Source organism: Mauremys mutica, chromosome 11 (assembly GCF_020497125.1).
Source record: "Mauremys mutica isolate MM-2020 ecotype Southern chromosome 11, ASM2049712v1, whole genome shotgun sequence".
Taxonomy (NCBI): Eukaryota; Metazoa; Chordata; order Testudines; family Geoemydidae; genus Mauremys; species Mauremys mutica.
This window is the reverse complement of record NC_059082.1, coordinates 65784720-65806275: the sequence shown is the minus strand read 5'-3', so window position 1 is coordinate 65806275 and position 21556 is coordinate 65784720. Positions and strand designations below refer to the sequence as shown.

Here is a 21556-nt window from a genome sequence, read left to right as displayed (position 1 = left end):
AAGGAAATAGGGGATAGAGGCAAAATTGAGAGATTTTGTAGTAAGGAGAGGCAGAGAGGGTGTGTCTCTTCTGCTCAGCAATAACCTTGCTGCTTCCCTTTCCCAAGAATAATTATGGAATGGAAAGAGAATGGTGGTGTTTTAAATTTGAGTGAACCATTTCAATTTAGCATGTTTTTAATTGGTTAATGTGTTTGAGCTAGGACTCCAGAAATTATTTCAAATGATGTAATATTACATTAATTTAAACACCGATTAAAAATTAATTACTTATTTAAAATTAATTATTAAAGGGCTCCTTTCACCACAGAAGAGTTGCAGTTTCTGTTCCATATCAACCACTGAAGGGAAGTAAACATTCCTAACCCCAAATGTATAGCAAGCTGTCTTACTAAAGACCTGTTAATGGGAGCAGGAACAATCCCCAAATGAGCTGCTGTCTGAACCAGTTCTGAAATCTGGGTTTTGCCGAGTCATGTGTAACACACAAATAACTCTCTTTTTCTTTAGTAGACAGTGTCTTTGTAATATTATTGCATATTCTTCTTAATACATAAAATGTCATTGAAATCAATGGAGCAGTACTCTATTCATTTTGTTGGGACTGAGTAAAATAACATGTAGAGAGACACCTGCCCAAGCTGCTGAAAGAAGATTATTATCTCATAAGATGCACCGGCAACTCAATTATTCTTGTAGTCCAATGTCCTTTTATGCAGTTTTTTGTTATAACTGTATAGTATTCTCACTAGGTGAATTTCTGGAAAGGCAAAACCACAGGTTTTTTAATTTAGATTTGCACATGAAGCTTGAGATCTTTACCAAAATTCACAAATTTGATCCCTTACAAAATGTCTTTCTCCATTCCCATCAGCAAATGCGACATTAATACAGAAGACAGTTTGTCTGTGCAAACCAGATCGGACAATAGGATATACAGTCCTAGGACTATTCCATATTGTCCAATTCCATGAAACTCTGCATGGGCACAAATGGTCCATCCACATAGATTTGGGGCTGCCTGTGCAGGTGTGAGTCAGGAGATGGCAATAGGATGAAGGGACAGGTGGGTTGTTCTCTGTTATCATAGAATCATAGAATATCAGGGTTGGAAGGGATCTCAGGAGGTCATCTAGTCCAACCCCCTGCCCAAAACAGGACCAAGCAGGACCAATCCCCAATTAAATCATCCCAGCCAGGGCTTTGTCAAGCCTGACCTTAAAAACCTCTAAGGAAGGAGATTCCACCACCTCCCTAGGTAACCCATTCCAGTGTTTCACCACCGCTTGATACCGGCTGCCAACTAGACATGGAGCCATTGATCACTACCCATTGAGCCCGATGATCTAGCCAGCTTTCTATCCATCTTATAGTCCATTCATCCAGCCCATACTTCTTTAATTTGCTGGCAAGAATACTGTGGGAGACCATATCAAAACCTTTGCTAAAGTCAAGGAATAACATATCCACTGCTTTCCCCTCATCCACAGACCCAGTTATCTCCTCATAGACGGCAATTAGGTTAGTCAGGCATGACCTGCCCTTGGTGAATCTATGCTGACTGTTCCTGATCACTTTCCTCTCCTCTAAGTGCTTCAGAATTGATTCCTTGAGGACCTGCTCCATGATTTTTCCAGGGACTGAGGTGAGGCTGACTGGCCTGTAGTACCCTGGATCCTCCTCCTTCCCTTTTTTAAAGATGGGCACTACATTAGCCTTTTTCCAGTCATCTGGGACCTTCCGTGATCACCATGAGTTTTCAAAGATAATGGCCAATGGCTCCGCAATCACATCCACCAACTCCTTTTGCACCCTCAGATGCAGCACATCCAACCCCATGGACTTGTGCTCGTCCAGCTTTTCTAAACAGTCCTGAACCACTTCTTTCTCCTGGTCACCTCCTCCCCATGCTGTGCTGCTCAGTGCAGCAGTCTGGGAGCTGACTTGTTTGTGAAGACAGAGGCAAAAAAAAGCATTGAGTACATTAGCTTTTTCCACATCCTCTGTCACTAGGTTGCCTCCCTCATTCAGTAAGGGGCCCACACTTTCCTTGACCTTCTTCTTGTTGCTAACATTCCTGAAGAAACCCTTCTTGTTACTCTTAACCCTTCTTGTTACTCTTGATAGCTGCAACTCAAAGCATGATTTGGCCTTCCTGATTTCACTCCTGCATGCCTGAGCAATATTTTTATACTCCTCCCTGGTAATCTGTCCAATCTTCGACTTCTTGAAAGCTTCTTTTTTGTGTTGAAGATCAGCAAGGATTTCACTGTTAAGCCAAGCTGGTTGCCTGCCATATTTACTATTCTTTCTACACATCGGGATGGTCTGTTCCTGCAACCTCAATAAGGATTCTTTAAAATACAGCCAGCTCTCCTGGTCTCCTTTCCCCCTCATGTTATTCTCCCAGGGGATCCTGTCCATCAGTTCCCCGAGGGAGTCAAAGTCTGCTTTTCTGAAGTCCAGGGTCCATATTCTGCTGCTCTCCTTTCTTCCTTGTGTCAGGATCCTGAACTCGACCATCTCATGGTCAGTGCCTCCCAGGTTCCCATACACTTTTGCTTCCCTACTAATTCTTCCTGGTTTGTAAGCAGCAGATCAAGAAGAGCTCTGACCCTAGTTGGTTCCTCCAGCACTTGCACCAGGAAATCGTCCCCTACACTTTCTAAAAAGTTCCTGGATTGTCTGTGCACCGCTGTATTGCTCTCCCAGCAGATATCAGGGTGATTGAAGTCTCCCATGAGAACCAGGACCTGTGATTTAGTAACTTCTGTTAGTTGCCGGAAGAAAGCCTCGTCCACTTCATCCCCCTGGTCTGGTGGTCTATAGCAGACTCCCACCACGACATCCCCCTTGTTGCTCACACTTCTAAACTTAATCCAGAGACTCTCAGGTTTTTCTGCAGTTTCATACTGCACCACCAAGTCTCTGTTATTCCAGTCATATCATAATTCCTTGACTATGCCAGGACTTCCAGTTCTCCCTGCTTGTTTCCCAGGCTTCTTGCATTTGTGTATAGGCACTTAAGATAACTCGCTGATCGTCCTGTTATCTCAGCCTAGAATTGTTATTATTTCCAGGCCCTTTACTAAGTACTCCTACAATGGATGTTTTTTTCGGTAGCAGCATGACTAGCATGCTAGCACTCTGTATTATGTACTGTTATACAAAGTTCCATTGAAATCAAACATTCCAGTCATTTCAATAAAACATTACTACTTATTCCTGACCACTGTGAAAGTAAATATGCCAAGGCTTATTACACAGAAAGCACAGTCTTACATAGTCATACAGGGCTGGTAATTACATAATAATGTTACGGGTAAAGCCAGGTTCATCAAATGAATAAATAGATCATCTTAGATGATAGCAGCATCAAGATGTTCCATGATGCAGTCTGAAATATCCAGGATATGCTACCATGAAAAACAAGAAGTACTGCACCTATCAAGGTTCACAATGCATTTTCAAGGTTTCTACTGAGAGTGTTTTCAAATCTGAATATCTGGATGATTTCCAAGCACCAAATCTATGACTACATTTCATTTTCCAGCTGATTGCAGTGTGTCATCTGACATATTGTAACTATTTTTAATCTAGAAGGCAGGAAAGCACCTGCAACTCTGAGAATTTTATATTTTAAAATCAAGCACTAGATCAAAAGTGCTTGGACTTTGTTTTGTAAAAAATAAATATAAACTCCATCTCTGCTGACAATCTGTGTAGCAATTTCAATGCAATATGATTCAAAACAGCTAGGATATTAATATCCTTCTAATGCTACAGGAGAAGTCTGATAATGGAACAGAGTGCTGACAGTTCCTTAAGTAGAGTAGCTCTAGTGCTTGACTTTCTAACAGAAAGAGCTTGTAAACTTTACACCATGGCATTTGCAAACTGACAGCGGTGATGATTTAAAAGAACTGTTACACGTCTTGCAGCTGGCTGCAGCAATTTCAAGCACTGAAGTATTAACTTCAGGAGCTCATTTACCTGAATAAGACTCAACTTTAACCTTCTAATTTGGGTAAAAAAAAATTTCTTGGGATGCATCTCTGCTAAGTAAAGATCCAGATATTCCAAACAGCTCAGCTTCCATTTAGGCACTTAAATAAAGTGGCCAGATTTTCAGCTGTCATTGAGGACAATGGAAGCTGAAGCTGGTGTAACGCTTCTGAAAATCTCACCATCTTATTTAGGTGTCTAAATGGGGAGTATTGGCAGTTGAGCTTTTTGGAAAATCTCGCCATAACTATAGGGGGACACACTGGGTGTGTCCATTGTTATTATGCAAGTGCCTTACAAGTGCCCTTTTAAATACCGGATTTATTATTGGAGGTATTTTTGCATACCAAACTGGCCCATAGGGTGGAAGCCGGGGGGTTATTTAACAGGAGCTTGGTGTTATTGCTGCAAAGGGAAGAATTTGGCCTAAGAATTTATTTATTTATTAAATAACTGGATGGTGGTGCCTCTTAATTGGATTAAGTAGGAATGGCAATGAAAGTTTTTACACCAGGTTTTGTTTGCAGGGGAACCAAACAACTTAAAGGTTTTATTTTTTTTTATAATTTAATATATACTGGCAATTTTGGGTAGTTTTCACTGGGGTGGTTTTTAATGTTTGACTGACTTTAACACATAAAGTAATTTTTTTGGGGGGGTTCATATTCCAGACAAAGGTGGGGGGTACACCTTTGGTAACTACCCGAGTGTTTAGTGAGGAGTTATGGTAAGAAGTACCAAGGGTGGATAGAGGCGTTTTATTTTTTAGAGTTTAAGAGTTATTGTGGGGGACACCAAATACCGGGAACCCATGTTTTGCGTGTTTTGGGCCATGGGTGCAAATTTAGCATACACAAGGCCATAATAACGCTTCTCCAAAGTCCAGTGGAGAGCCTAGTGCCCACTGGCTCTCTACCACCATGACTGACCCCGCAGCAAAAATAAAAGAGTCAGCCATGGTGCGGAAATGGCTCATGCCCTCCATCTGGTTCACGTGTGTAACAGTGCTCCTGCTATTAATACTAAACTTCCATAACACGCTGGTATTTTTCTAAACCACAAGAACCAACAGCACTCCTCCGGTAAGTCCCTCCCCTCCTGCTACAAAATCACCTACCAACAAACTTTTGGACTCTGCCCAAGAAGGATTATAACAACGGAAAACTTGTGCCAATTGTTCTTGAAATTTGCCAGGATCTTCCCTAATTTTGGGGAATGTGTCAATTAAGTGAAATAAGTCAGCGGGGGTCTAGGGAGCATGAACAGTTACCATAGTTCCATGGCCATGACGATTTACCCCGGGAAGTTTACACAAGGGGAAATTTTTGATCGCTTCACATTCTTTTTGTCTTGCCCCCTTTAATTCTTTCTGGGCCTTGAGGACTTCAGCACGAGTGGTCACGCCCAGTTCAGGGGAAACGAACAGCATTTTTATTATGGCCACTCGGTTGGATAGTCACCGAGTAGAGTTAGTTTCAGAGTTTCCTTCTAATTTTAGGCTTTTTAATAATCCCGCTGTGTGTCGTTTCAGGTTAGTTAGGACTTGCTGTTGAATTTCTGGGGAGAAATTCAAATATGTTTTAATTTCCTCCACCGGGGAAGATTCCGAAGAGGATGGGGAAGTTTGAGTGGAGGTTGTTACACCCGAAGCAGTTGATGGGGATGATGGGGTCTGGGACTGGGAAGTCTGGGAAGAATTTGGTTCTTCCTCCACTTCCCTGTTTGGAGACTGGCTAGAGGGAAGCGTCAGTTCCCTGACAGCCCCTTCTTCGGGTATTGGATAGATTGGCCATCGTCTATTTTCCATAAAAAAATCTATAAGGTCCTGGGGTGGGGCCGAGGGACTGGTTATTTCCTAGAATGCCCCCCCAGCAGCAATCCATTATTTTCTGTATGTCAGAGATGTTACAAGGTACAAGCAGAGATTTGAGAATAGATGTATTGAGGACTAGGTCGAAGAAGCGAGCAACACATATTGTTCACATAGTATAGTGCTCCTCGATATTTTCAAGCAACTAACAAATCACCAGAATGTATAAGCTTTTTGTCCTGTCCCTTAGCTTGATGAACTAATGGTCAGATCTATGTGCTTCATTGTTGCCTGCCTCCCATTCAATTAAGCAGGCTCTTACCCATAAAAGAAGTTGGGGAGCTGCTAATCCTAAAATTGTTGGCTTGCATGAGACTGAGGTTTGGATCAGCCAAAACTCCACTCCAGTGAGCGTGCACACACATGAATGGGAGAAAGGGAGCAGGCTGCCCATTCATAACTAATGTAGAGACAAAGGCTACAGTGGGAATGGCAATTAAGGCACTAGTGGTAAATGCAAGATGAATCAATGATATAATGGATTGATTGTTACTAGCCACTCACCATAGGATTTATATGGATTTTAATATTGCATTACTTATAAATAAGCCTGCTGCCAACACTAGCTCTATTTTAAAATACTGCTCTGCATTTTGTGAATGTTAATATAGTTTATCTATGCTATTGAATTCACTGAAGAACCACAGGTGAAAACAATAACTGGTTGTGGTTATACACTGATACAATAACACCTAGAGTTTAGCAGAAACAGTCTGGGTACATTCTGGGTACTTCTGAATGCAGCTGGCCAACTGACAAGTCATGTATATCTATGGAACTTCCAAACTAGTGCTTGCAGCCATCTTGAGTAATAGGTCCTACCCAAAAGGAAAGCATTTTCTGGAGGAGATAGGAATGTTGTCATACAGTGATGAAAAGCGGAACTGATGGCTTTTTTCCCCAGGGAGTGGAATTCTAGTATTTGTCCAACCCAAGGCAAATGAGTTATTAGCAAAATATCTCTGAAGAATCCCAGCTGATCAGAAAACTCAATCCTGGCTGTTCCTAGTAAGTGAATACATTTTAAAATAAGAAGCCAAATCAGATGATGTCTCAAAACTGTATTTGTCAAAATCTAAATGAATGACAGCACTTAAATACTTAAAGCTGTGGAGGCAATGAAGTTAATTTGCTGGATCTTAGCTACCTACAGCCCTTTTCTCTGGAAGAAGAAAAAAAAACTATTGCTGGTAACAGTACACTCAAATAATAATTGAAAATCTATTAAAAAATATAAAGCCTCTTTTGTATTTTTCAAAATAAGATTTTTTTAAATCCTCATTTATAGAAAAAGATTTTTATGTTCAGATTCCCTGGATGATACATTGAATCAGGCACACAGGAAGTCACATTATGGAACATTATCAGATACAATACAACATGATATGACTAATGTGGCCAACGCATCCAATGCATTGCAATATTGTGACTAACACCGTCACAATTGTTTTCAGAATTCTGGGCTAAAATATAACAAAATAGTTTTTAGGAGGCAAGGGTAGTGGGAGTCTGTTGGTTGTCTGTAAAAGCAAAAAACTAGTAAAAGCTACAATCAAAATGTTTCCAATCAAATGTTAACTTGAGTTAACAATGAGTGTTACTTAAAAAAAGAAAATAAATAATAATACTTCATAAAACAATGTTAGACCTTCACATGCAAAGACATGCATTATCATCCTCATTTTACAAATAGAAATACAAGCTCCAGTTCAGGAAATAATTTAAGCAGGTGCTTAAACACATGCTAAACTTTGAAATCAATGGGACTTATGTGGTGTCCTGAATAGAGATCAGTTGGGGTGAAGTGACATGGCCAATGTCACACAACAAGCCAATGGCTGCATTCTGGTATAGAAATCCAGAATGACTCCAGAATGCATTCCCATCTGTTAATAAGAATTTCAGGTTTCAGTTTCACTTAACATTACCAATAAAAGTAGTGAAACTTTTTGTTTAAATTGTCCTTCCATTGCTCTTAAAAATATGGATATTAATTTCAAGCTACTTCTGGTTTCCAGACCACCTGCCAACTTCACACCATTCCTCATCAACAGTACCTAGGATGGAAGGGGGGAGCAGCACAGCACTAACAGCATTGTGCATACAGATCCCAATTCAGCAAACACTTAAGCATGTGCTTAAGTCCCACTGAAGTCAAAAGGACTTAAGTATCTGCCTAAAGTTAAGCATGTGCTTAAGTGTTTTGTAGAATAGGGACAGACTGCTGAAGTGGGATCACAGGTCAGGAGCAGTGGTATGAGGTGACAAGAAGAAAATTTTCCTTTATGGCATCCAGTAAGCAAACTGAAAACTAATGACCAGTTCATGAAACAATTATTAGATTCTATCCTACAGTATTATACTAGGAAGAGGCATGAAGGGTATAATGAGGGCTCCATTAAATCATGGACAGTTCTCCAATTATAAAATATTTTTTACTAGTTCTTAAGGATTTGTTTGTATTAAAAAAAAGACATTTCTTTGTTGAGTTGCATCACAAAACAACGCAGCATTGCCCTTGAAACAAAAACACTCACTACAACTTCATAAAGACATTGCAAACAGATATGGAGATGTTGTAATAGTCACAATAAAACGGAAGTCCGCCAAATGCAAAATCCTGAATATTTCATTACTGTTTCACACAGAAAACTGTGTATAAGGAGTACATACTTCACATTGCTATTCGCTAATGTCCCTCTGAGTGTCTCTGACACCATTACATCTGATTTACAGTACCAGTACACACGTCACAATTACACTTAATTTCCAGAATGGGTTCTAGCAAAACATTCTTATTGACAATTTTGTGTTATTAAAAGCTTAGTGCTCCTGCAGCTCCCTGGCTAGCTAAGATACGAAACGAAGAAGACGCAGGTTGGAATATAAGGTCAAAGGAATATTACAAAGATTAACTTGCTTTGATAGAGTATTCATTGGTATTCAAATGAGATTATACTGTGCCTCACATTGGGCCCAGATTCCGCAAAGAATTTAGGCCTGGTATACACCTAAAAATTAGATCAACCTAGCTACATAGATCAGGGCTGTGAACAATTTTGCATCCAGTGCAATATTGTTAGGTCAACCTAATCCTCACTGGTGATGCAGTTAGTTCAATGGAAGAATTCTTCTGTCATCCTAGCTACTACCTTTCGAAGAGGTGAATTAACTACATCAAGGGAAGAACCCCATCCATTGATGCAGGAAGTATCTATACCATGGCGCTACAGATGCAGCTTTGTAGTGCAGACATATCCTAAATCATGTGCTTGCGCCATCCCTATTCAGGACAGCATTTAAGCATGTATGTAAGCCCAGTTGAAACCAATGGGACTCAAGCACGTGCTTAAGTGCTGTCCTAAACAGGGATGCTTTCTTGAAGCAGGACCTTGCTCTACGACAGGCCAAGTTTGTTAAACGCAGGGCACACTGCAAGGTCCATCTTTTCTCTGTGGCTTGCAAGGAGTAGCAACAAATTTCAAATAAATAAATTAGTCTAGCCATTTACAGTGCTTATGGGCAGAGAAAATCCTAACTGTTTTCTACTTCATCTGTTTGTTTGGCTGGCTGCCAGTTCATAGCTTTCTTACTTAATGCCCTTACCTAAGCCTCACTTGTTTACTTTTTGCAATGTGTTTTTATCAAGTTGCAGGTTTGTCTTTTTATTTTTTTGCTTCCCATACAGTTCAGAGTTGACCAAATGCAGGTGTCTTGACTCAGCCTCATGTCTAATAGCAAGGACCCTATTTTCAAATGGTTTGCTCCTTGGAGTTTTCAAAGAAACTCAGACAGCATGACCCTTTCTATGTAACTTACACAAAAGCAAATCTCATACACGTGGATTACTGGCACGGACAAAGGTACTCTAGCAGCGTTCACATACCAGTACATGTGTGCATGTGTATGTGTTGGATGCAGGAGAACTTTAAATGGGCACAGAAGGGAAATAAAGGAGTATTGAAGACATAAGAAAAACAAAACAAAAACACCAAATCCCATATGCAATAACTGCACCACTTCAGTCATAGTGGGGAAAAGTCATGGGGAACATTTACTGTCTGCATCAGATAATCCATTCAAACACTGACCTTTCTAGAATTATGAGGGTTATCTTTAGGTAAGGATCAACTGTTCTTGAAAAAATTTCACAGAGGCTTCCCACACATATTATCTTGTTTCATTTTCTCTTTTTAATCACTGTCAGTCCAAGACAAAAAGTTCTATTATTATCCTAAATGTTAAATGGAAATTCCAGTGACTCTTCTTATTCAATACACCTGAATTTTGTTAGAAAACTGCTAGTTTCATTCTGCTCTCTTGTATCCATTAAATGCCATTTTGATTAATGTGGTAATGAAAGAATACGTAATCTGAAATTATTTTCCAGTGTCTACAAAAATACACCTGACACTTTGTGGCTGTAATTGACAGTAGTATTATCATAGGGAGGTACCGTTAGTTTCAAAAAGTGACAGAATATGTTGGAAGAGAAAGGACAAAGAGCCAGTTACTCAGTGTGAAGGATGTGATGAATATTATATGCCCATCTGTTTGTTAATTGTTGGTGTCTTTTTGTTATATGATTATTAGGGGTTAATTCAGGCATGAGATGGTTTACACGTAGACAGAGAAGTGGGCAAACATTCTGATAGTCCTCCATTAACAGTACTTAGGGACAATGCAGGTGTTAATTCCTTTGAAGTTTTACCTCCACCAAACCAAGGTCAGCTATCTGGCTGGTGACCTCAGGAGGGAGGGCTATCAGGTGAGAAACTGAAAGAAAGAAAGTAGGAATTAATAAAAGCCTGTGCTCCTGAAGTACATGCAGGGGGGGAGGGGAGCAGATTGAACCCAAATTCCCAGAGGTTCCTAAACTTTGGGTAAAACAGTTATGTGTGTAGATAGTTTATGTTAAAACTGCTATTCTGATTAAACAATACTTGTTTTGAAAAGGCTGTGCTGAGTTTCTGTATTCACATTGCTCACAACTCATGAAGGGAAGACTTGCAAGCAGCTGGATCCAGTCAGGAGTACTGAGCGATCATAGTTGGTACACAGGATGCTGTAGCCTGGGAACATGGGTGGCAGATGAAACCACCCTTTGGGGAGGCAAACTCCCACCCCTGCCCCTTCTGCTCAAGGCCCTGCCACTCCCCCGCCCCTTCCGCTCCCCCCACCAGAGCCCTGAGGGCCTCCCCCATGACCAGAGGGCCTCTGGCCAAACCACCCCAACCCCTGGCCTGGGCCAGCCCAACCCAACCCCTAGCTCAAGTGCCACCCTGAGCCATCAGCCAGCCCGAGCCCTGAGCCTCAGGTCACTGGCCAAAGCTGAGCCCCCACCAGCTTCCAAGGAGAGGAAATTGAGGAGGGTTGTGGCAGGTGTGGGAGGGAGAGGAGAAGTGTCTGGCACGGGACGGGGTGCGAGGTGAGACTCGGGGAGCGGCAGGTGGTGGAGGAGAGAAGGGACACGGCGGGTGGCAGGGACCTCCAGAGGGGGGACATAGAGTGGAAGAGAGGTGGGACACACCAGGCAGTGGCGGGGGCCTTGGGGAAGGGGCAAAGCAGGGACTGGAAGAGGCAAAGGACAGGTGGGGCCAACACAGCCCAGGCATCCTGCGGCAGGTCGGCGGTGGCTGCGCCAGGGGAGGCTTAGCCTCCTTTGGCCTATTATACCCGCCGCCCATGCCTGGGAACCCAGTCTACAAATGGAAGAACTGCGAGATTCCACCCCAAGCAAGTAAAGGCTTGTGGTCTAAAACCTGGCCGAGGTGCACCCAGGGAGAGCCCACTGAAGGGGTCAGATGTGCAGCTAGCCTTGAACTGTGACACTCAGCTGTTGTGAATTAGCATAGTAACAGAGTTATGCAGATTCATGCCAGTTGAAGATCTGGCCTGATATGTACAGCATAAACAACTGGAGCAGTTGTTCCAGGAGGCTGTTCGACTTCTGCATATTCACACTGCATGAATTTGATGTTGCATGTGGACATGTTAAGTTAATTCAAAGTGAAGACATGTGAAGCAAGTTGTCAGCTGTCTGAATATCATGAGAAACAAACCTCCCAACTTCTTGGCTACTACAAATATCAGAATTCGTCATTTCTGCTTCTTAGAAGACAGTAAGGGGGAAACCTTCTCAGCCCCATTCCAATTCTGGGCTTCTTTCATATTACACTTAAATGATTAGCATTTTATTGAAAACTGCAGGCCAGATCTTTGCATGGCACAAATCAGTGTAGCTCCATTGGTTTCTCTACACTAATTCACATGATCTGAGAACCTGGTCCATTGTCTTTGGCACAAATACAAGTACAAGTCACTTCATTTCTCCAGAAATACATCACAAAAATGCTGGCCCCAAATATCTTTTCACTTACACTGGTTTCACACTAGTGTAACTCCATTTACTTCAGTGGAGCTGCTCCTGATTTGCACTGGTGTAAATGTAAATAAGGAGTATAAAGGAGTTTCAGAAAGTGGGCCCCAGAAAGTATTTATTAAAAAAGTTATTGCAGCAAAACCAAATGGTTGGCACCTCCTTAATAAAGCAGGTAATAATTTTGTTTGTGTTACAATTTATACCTTCTTAGGAAAGCTATATCTAGCCTACAATGTTACCAATTCTTTCTTTTTCCCTTTACAGACAATGAATTGTTGGTATCACAAGCAGATCCAGATAATTATGTGTGTGCCAGGTCACTTTTTACAGCAGTGAAGGAGCACAGGATTATATTCTGTCTTTTTTTGTATCACTTCCCTGAAAGGCTTCGCAGTAGCTTAGCTCAGTACAGGTGAGACAATTTCTGATCAGTAGTTTGAATTTTTCAGACCCTTAGATCTGTTGCATATGAAGTCCTACAGTTTTACCTTTTCCCTTCCTCTATTCCTTCATAATGTACAAAGCACTGTACAAATATTAACATATTAATCATCCCAACACACCTGTGAAACAGGTATCAATTTTACAGGTTAGTATATTGAGGGACAGAGATTTTGGGTGAAATCATGGCAGAATTCCCATTGACTTCAATTGAGTCAGGATTCCACCCTAAATGATTTACCCAAGTTGGTGAGTATCAGAGCTAGGACAAGAACTCAGGAGTCCAACTCCCATTCCTCCATTCTAACTACTAGACATCAGACCTTCCCATACTTCAGATGTTCTTCTTATAAAGCAGGGGTAGGCAACCTCTTGCCGAAAGCGGCACGCGAGCTGATTTTCAGTGGCACTCACCCTGCGCGGGTCCTGGCCACCAGTCCGGGGGGCTCTGCATTTTAATTTAATTTTAAATTAAGCTTCTTAAACATTTTAAAAGCCTTATTTACTTTACATACAACAATAGTCTAGTTATAGACTTATAGAAAGACCTTCTAAAAAGGTTAAAATGTATTACTGGCACGCGAAACCTTAAATTAGAATGAATAAATGAAGACTCATCACACCACTTCTGAAAGGTGCTGCCTACTCCTGTTATAAAGAATAGCAGACACCCAAGAATGAAACTACCTGGATTACTTTGGATCAGGACCTGTACATGTCACTACACATAGCAACTTGACAATTTACTTTCATAGTATGGGATACAGAAGCAGAAAAGTGATTTTTCTCCTTTTTGCCCAAGAAAATGCAAATTCATTGGCAGAAGGAATACCAATAGTTTTATTCACTCAGTGCAATTGACTGTCAAGGTAATTATTATTTATGTATGCTCAATTTTATAGCCATCTCTATAAGTTATTAAAATACTGGTATCTCTCTGACATTATTATGCTTCTAGGCTTCACAGTCCTGAATAAAACCCCAAACCTTAAAAACCCCTGCAAACAATGAATACGCTTTCCTGAACAATGCATTTTCCTCCACAAAAGATTTATATATATATATATATATATATATATACAGTATATATATAGCCAAATCCAAACAGGGAGGTAGTTAATTACCTGAGAATAAAACAATAACAAGTATAGAACTAGTACAGAAAATGAAACTGAGAAATTTGGCCCTTTAATATAGATGAGTAAAAATCATATTAAATGCATTTTCAGTATTAGGTGCATAAAATTTTCATGAACAAATCCAAAGTAAGACACTGACATTTTGTTTTAGGTCTTTTCAGTCTCTTTTGTACAATTCCTAAACTGAAGTTCAGTTTTACATGAAAAATAATTGATCACTCTGAATTTCATTTTCAATCAGCTTGAAAAAAGATTTTAGTTCAAGAGAAGACATTTGCTGAATGTAGTTTCAGAGAAGTTAAAAACTACCAGAACCTCTGACTGCCAGAAGCTGGAACTGGAAGACAGGGGATGGATCACTCAATAAATTGCCATATTCTGTTCATTCCCTCTGAAGCAACTGGTGCTGGCTCCTGTCAGAAGACAGAATACTGGGCTAAATGGACCATTGGTCTGACCAGTATGGCCATTCTTAAGTTCTTATTGTTAGATGCAGCACACTGCAAAAGAGGACAGTAAACGTATACTTCTAAACCACAACTTTCTACTGTTAGCAATGCAGCATTCAATGGATATTATGCAACTACTGTACATCATCACCCTTGGAAAGAGATCCATACTGAATTTTAAAGGTGTTTAAAACTGGAAGGTAATAAATTAATTATAGAAGTGTGGTAGATTTTTGTTCTTATTTCATAGGGCTGCAGGAATTCCCACAGCAGCTGCCTATTACGTGTTGATGTCTCCATCAGGAACGGATTATTTAATAAAGTATAATTTCAGGCTAAGGTTAAACACTTTAGAAATGCAAGTGGCTGTTCATTTCAACACATTTCTATGTCTCGCTTTCCTAGTCACTTACACATCCAGACTCAGCATATTTTTAAAAATATCTTTAGATACTGTTTGAACAAAGAAGTTAATTGAGAGTAAGGACACTCATGAGGGGCCCTCACTTTACTTGCAAAGTTAATGGCTTTATTAAAAACTCTTCCATGTGAGGAGTCGTCTCTCTGAGGTTTCCAATAAGTACTGAACTACATTATATTAGAGATTACAAACTGCTTAGGAAGAGGTTTTAAATCTTCATTATTCTCTTGGTCCCAACCTTGACATTGTTCAGAAGTGTTAAGGGGCTGTCAATACCTTAAGTGAATAGTTGAGAGCTCCTGAACTGTGGTAGGTCAGGGGGGTAAGGTACTTTCTACTCCTGCTGTTCTCCATATTTTGTAACATGATGGAATGGAAATAAAAAAGCCTGGTATGTTGTATTTAATTTTAAATGTTAAGTTCATCACAATAAGTGGATGATGCTAGCTGGCAGGCATGAAAACAGAAAAGAGAGAAAACTGAGTCCATGGGGCCAGACACTTAGCTATCGCCAAGCTCAAGGGGATTCACTTGGCTATGCTGCCTCTCTGGCCAGTACTACCTGCTTTTCTGTAGCAGACACAATGCTTACAGGAGCTCTGGGTAGTGCTGGTGGAACACAGTCACTGAAGAGAGCAGAATGGGCAAAGCAATAGTGCCAAGCTCTCCCCGCCCTCAATGGAGAGGCTAGAACCAGCACTAAATTAAATTAACCCTTTCATATTGTGCTTCCCCCTTGCACTGGTGTGTAATTGTGTGTGGGGGAAGGGGGTGTCTTCTTTTCTTTGTCCTCTGCGCCCTCCTTAGCCCAGTTCAGGGCCAGCTACAATATGGTCCTGGTGTTCCCCTGAATTCAAGGGGTAAATATGGTTAGCCTTAGCGCTAGACTCTCCAGAGCTGGTGGGGAAGGGGGGCCAGGCAATCAAAATCTTTCTGATCAACTTTACAAATCCATATTATGTAGGAAACCAACAGCAGAATTAGGAACAGGACACAGAATTTCAGACTCCCAGTCCCGTGCCTTATTCCAAAAGCCAAGCCTCTCATCTCCTCCTTCCACATAACACAGAGGGCTAAGTCCCAGGTGTAACTAACTCCACTGACAATAACTGAGTTGCATCAGGGGATAAATTTGGACCATAATCAGAAGCAGCTCTCTTACAGACTCGCTATCCCCTTGGTAGAAGAATGGTTTTCTCTGGACCAGCATTTAATATGTTTCCTGTGCTTGTGGGCACAATAAAGCTACAATTTGCCTCGTGGAGGTTTGCCAGTAACTATAGCAGAATGTCAAGCTGTATCACTGTGTTCAGTGAGCTCGAGCCCATCCTCCCTTTGCTTTGTTACAGCAGCTATGAATCTTGCTGTGTGTAGTCTGAAGAAAATACATTTGGTGGGACTTGAATGGTAGGAAGCTAGTCAAGCATATAATGCTGCCCAGAGTATGTGGTCACTGTCACAGTAGTTGTGCTACAGGAAATACAAGGCTATTTGAGCCAGGGGAAGTGAAACAAATAAGTAGCTTGAAACATTGCATGAAAAAACAAAATGTTAGAAATGTAGCTAACAGTAAGGCAGCTTCACTGCATCTATATGGAGGATAATTTATGCACTAAATCACAATTATAGGGTATGAGGATGTGTAGACCCAAATGGTTAGAATTAGCCCCTTTTTAGCCATTCATGAAATTTTTGGTTTAATTTTCTTAATAAATACAGAGTCCTCTTTAGTCTCCCAGCCCCATCATTACATTTCCCCCCACTTTTGTAACCTCACCAACATTCAGTCACCAACTGGTGGTCAATATCCTTTTGGACCTCTATCCCTCTACTATTCCTATGGCTGGTCCACCCTAATGGCTCTCTTCATTGCTCCTTTTGGCAGTAGCTGACCTGCTCTGCTGCTGCTGCCCCCGCCCCATGCCCTTTCTGATGCCATCTTGTTCTTCATGAGCATCTCCAATGCACCTGCAGACATTTTTGTCACTGTGAAATTTTCCTGTAGCCCTTAACAATAAACCCCTGACCTTTGTGATCCTTCTTCAATGACTCGCCAGTTCTCTGGGACCTTCTCTGATGCTTCACTGAGCCTATGCAGCCTTTTCTAACACTACAAAGAGAATTAGTACAGAGGAGGATATTACAGCACCCAAGTATGCCAGCATTGGGTCTGGTACTTTGCTAATTATATCTTTGTATTTTACTGTTTTCTACAGAACCCATCGTTGTAGTGTTTCAGCATTGCACAGTTCAATTATATCTACGTAGTGACCTTGACTTCCTGGAGTCTTTTGTTCTTCTACCCATCTATCTCAGAGTTTTGTACTGGCACCCATCACCATAGTAACTGAGACTTGTCTCCTCTCCCTAGTTGTAGTGAACTTTGCTTGGGGTATTATATATAATTCCCAATATGTTGAGAAAGCTTTATCAATTAGAAAGGTCTTACCATGTGCTTTAAAGGTGCTTAGACTCTGGAAGGTTTCAGAGTAGCAGCCGTGTTAGTCTGTATCCACAAAAAGAACAGGAGTACTTGTGGCACCTTAGAGACTAACAAATTTATTTGAGCATAAGCTTTCGCGGGCTACAGCCCACTTCATCGGATGCATGCAGTGGAAAATACAGTAGGAAGATATATATATACACACACACAGAGAACATGAAACAATGGGTGTTACCATACACACTCTAACGAGAGTGATCAGTTAAGGTGAGCTATTACCAGCAGGAGAGAAAAAAACTTTTTGTAGTGGTAATCAAAATGGTCCATTTGCTGCAGTTGACAAGTGCGTGTGTGGGGAGGGAGGAGAAATAAACATGGGGAAATAGTTTTACTTTGTGTAATGACCCATCCACTCAGTCTTTATTCAAGTAAAGACTTGAATAAAGGTAAAGATAGGTTCCTGGGTTAGTGTTTTTGTTCTGTGGTCTGTGGTTGCTGGTGAGTATTTGCTTCAGGTTGGGGGCCTGTCTGTAAGCAAGGACTGGCCTGCCTCCCAAGATCTGTGAGAGTGAGGGATCATCTTTCAGGATAGGTTGTAGATCTTTGATGATGCACTGGAGAGGTTTTAGTTGGGGGCTGAAGGTGACAGCTAGTGGCATTCTGTTACTTTCTTTGTTGGGTCTGTCCTGTAGTAGGTGACTTCTGGGTACTCTTCTGGCTCTGTCAATCTGTTTTTTCACTTCAGCAGGTGGGTCTCTGGAAGCTCATTCTATAGCTAAACCCCATCTCTGGATCTCACACATTTCAACTTGCGTTTTGTCAACTACATTGCCCCGCAAGAGCACTGCTGTCTTGGCAAGGTCATGCATGGAGATGTAGTTGCTGATTTAGCCAGATCCTGACCTACTGATGGCTTTGACGATCACAGTCTTGAACAGGCAAAGGAAGCAGACTGGGAGACAGTGGAGGAATCAGAGCACATGGTGCTATGTTCTTGGAAATGCATCTCACCAAAGAGTCCACATTCTGCATCAGCTGGATCTTCTGCATTGCTGACACCTTCAGCACCAACTAGAGTGCAAGATGTAGTAATCCAGTGGAAGGTCTTGCGTATATGGAACAGTGGTCAAATCCTCTTCTGGGAGGAAGCGGACGTTTCCTAGCTCAAAACCTTCCTAATAGAGGTAGAAAGTGGCATCTGATTTTAACTGATTGTCTGGCCCTCCTAATGATTGGCAGGACCCCATCTTGGTGAACATGAGGCAGCAATTTAGTTAGTTCTCTGTAGCATTTTCCCCTTTCTGACCAGTATTTCCATCCCAGATGCTCTTAATCCAGGATCTGATCTCTTGAAGACTTTGTGACATCCTTGTGATGGCATAAATTGCATGTGTGGAAAATGTGAAACATTCCTGAATGCCATCGTTATGTTGCTGGCAGGAGAGGTCCTCTCCAACTGTCCATGTAGAATCCTGTAAATAAGGCATAGGATAGATTTCTGTGGGACTTTGCAGGAAAGGGCTTTTGGGAAAGAGGAACAGCTGCCCAGCACTATTTTATGGGTCTTATTAAGAAGGAGTAATTTGAGCCATTGTAGTGCTACTCCAGTTATCTCAAGCAAGCAGGTCTGCAGCTCCTTGTTGCAGCTCCTATATAAAAAATTGTAGAGGGGCTGAGTAGAATGCACTGATATATGGATTCTACCCATTGTCACGAGGAGACCATCTTTAATACCAGGAGGGCTGTCTTCCATAGCTTCTGTTTAGTGACATACTTTATCACATGCTTAAAATTAAGAACAGGAGACTTCCCATTGAAACTTTAAGTACCTTGCTGAATGAAAAGCTGGTCTCCAGTTTTGCAACCCTTACTGGGATATAGTACTTATTCAATGTGAGCTGTAGTCGCACAATGGGACTATACTCACAAGAGTAAGAGTTGCATAATCAGACCCTATGTAAGCAAAGCACTTAGCCTGCATGGATAGGCAGTTACATACTTGCTCACAGGAGCTTGGTACTGTTCATACATGTCCCATTCCTGCAGCTTGCCAGGTGCTATAGAAGTGCAGTGTAACTGTTCATATTTTGCAGTTTAAAGCAGCAGACAAGGTCAGCTCCCATGCTGCTGTTTGGGCAATACAGTATGGGGAGGAGGTGAGCAGTCCTCAGTGGTGAAAGAACATGTTAAGGACTATTTAGAAAAGCTGGACATGCACAAGTCCATGGGTCCAGATGTAATGCATCCGAGGATGCTGAGGGAACTGGCTGATGTGTTTGTAGAACCATTGGCCATTATCTTTGAAAACTCATGGCAGTCAGGGGAGGTCCCGGACGACTGAAAAAAGGCAAATATATTGCCTATCGTTAAAAAAGGAAAGGAGGAGAATCCGGGGAACTACAGACCGGTCAGCCTCACCTCAGTCCCTGGAAAAATCATGGAGCAGGTCCTCAAGGAAACCATTTTGAAGCACTTGGAAGAGAGGAAGGTGATCAGGAACAGTCAACATGGATTCATCAAGGGCAAGTCATGCCTGACTAACCTGATTGCTTTCTATGATGAGATAACTGGCTCTGTGGATAGGGGGAAAGCAGTGGACGTGATATATCTTGAATTTAGCAAAGCTTTTGATATGGTCTCCCACAGTATTCTTGCCAGCAAGTTAAAAAAGTATGGATTAGATGAATGGACTATAAAGTGGATAGAAAGCTGGCTAGATTGTTGGGCTGAACGGGTAGTGATCAATGGCTCGATGTCTAGCTGGCAGCCGGTATCTAGTGGAGTGCCCCAGGGGTCGGTCCTGGGGCCAGTTTTGTTCAACATCTTTATTAATGATCTGGATGATGGGATGGATTGCACCCTCAGCAAGTTCTCAGATGGCACTAAGCTGGCGGGAGAGGTAGAGACACTGGGGGATAGGGATAGGATCCAGAGTGACCAAAACAAATTAGAGGATATGGCCAAAAGAAATCTGATGAGATTCAATAAGGACAAGTGCAGAGTCCTGCACTTAGGATGGAAGAATCCTATGCACTGCTACAGGCTGGGGACCGACAGGCTAAGCAGCAGTTCTGCAGAAAAGGACCTGGGGATTACAGTGGACAAGAAGCTGGATATGAGTCAGCAGTGTGCCCTTGTTGCCAAGAAGGCTAATGGCATATTGGGCTGCATTAATAGGAGCATTGCCAGCAGATCAAGGGAAGTGATTATTCCCCTCTATTCGGCACTGGTGAGGCCACATCTGGAATATTGCGTCCAGTCTTGGGCCCCCCACTACAGAAGGGATGTGGACAAATTGGAGAGAGAGTCCAGCAGAGGGCAACAAAAATGATCAGGGGGTTGGGGCACATGACTTATGAGGAGAGGCTGAGGGAAATGGGATTGTTTAGTCTTCAGAAGAGAAGAGTGAGGGGAGATTTGATAGCAGCATTTCAACTACCTGAACAGGGGTTTCAAAGAGGATGGAGCTCGGCTGTTCTCAGTGGTGGCAGATGACAAAACAAGAAGCAATGGTCTCAAGTTGCAGTGGGGGAGGTCTAGGTTGGATATTAGGAAACACTATTTCACTAGGAGGGTGGTGAAGCACTGGAATGGGATACCTAGGAAGGTGGTGGAATCTCCATCCTTAGAGGTTTTTAAGGCCCAGCTTGATAAAGCCCTGGCTGGGATAATTTAGTTGGTGTTGGTCCTGCTTTGAGCAGGGGGCTGGACTAGATTGCCTCCAGAGGTCTCTTCTAACCCTAATATTCTATGATTCCATGATAATCTGGAGAGTATTAATAAGACCATTTGAGGTGGCTTTAAAAATGCTCATAAAATTAATGGAAGTGATACAAGACAGGGTTATTTTTGAATATCTGGAGGTAAAATGTCAGAGATGAGAAGTACTTTGTTGTGTTCATCCTCTATGGAGTGTATTACGTATTAAAAAGAGAGCATAATTAAAGAAAATCAATACATTAATGGAGGAGGCATACCTGAGTCTGCTCTGTACCCAGGCACAAAGGGATGCATTAAGGTAGAATGTATGTTCTCCAATTTTTCTAATTGGTGATTCTCTGTGGTGCATTTCACACAGAATTACCTGGAATTTTTCTGACTCTCAGTAACAACTTAAAATGCTTGAACGTAGTTTTCTCATGTGATTTCCACTGAGGTTATTTTTGTGAGACGGAGTGAGGCAGAGATTGTCATAATTATTATGTAGACTGAAAGGAGATTTTAAAAATGGTTTGCTTCCCATTCACATAACAGTCACCCTTCAGAACAAGGGGCATCCATATGGTTAGCTTATTCCATTTGTGTAAATTATCTGGGCCAAATTGTGCCCTCATTTATACAGCAGCAGCGTCAGTGGGTTCGCACTAGGTAAACGAAAGTCTGGCCTTCTGACATTCATGGAAGCT

General features: G+C 41.7%; 1 protein-coding gene and 1 long non-coding RNA gene across 2 annotated transcripts in view; both read left to right on the top strand.

The window, feature by feature from the left end:
- SHISA9 (shisa family member 9) overlaps nucleotides 1-21556 on the top strand; it is a 240996-nt gene that overhangs the window by 148240 nt on the left and 71200 nt on the right. The gene's annotated exons all lie outside the window — the stretch shown is intronic.
- The window catches only part of LOC123343645, a 42819-nt gene that overhangs the window by 17545 nt on the left and 3718 nt on the right, over nucleotides 1-21556 (top strand). Inside the window, exon 2 of the long non-coding RNA XR_006572301.1 lies at nucleotides 12522-12669. This is a non-coding gene — a long non-coding RNA (uncharacterized LOC123343645). The remainder of the gene's footprint in view (nucleotides 1-12521; nucleotides 12670-21556) is intronic.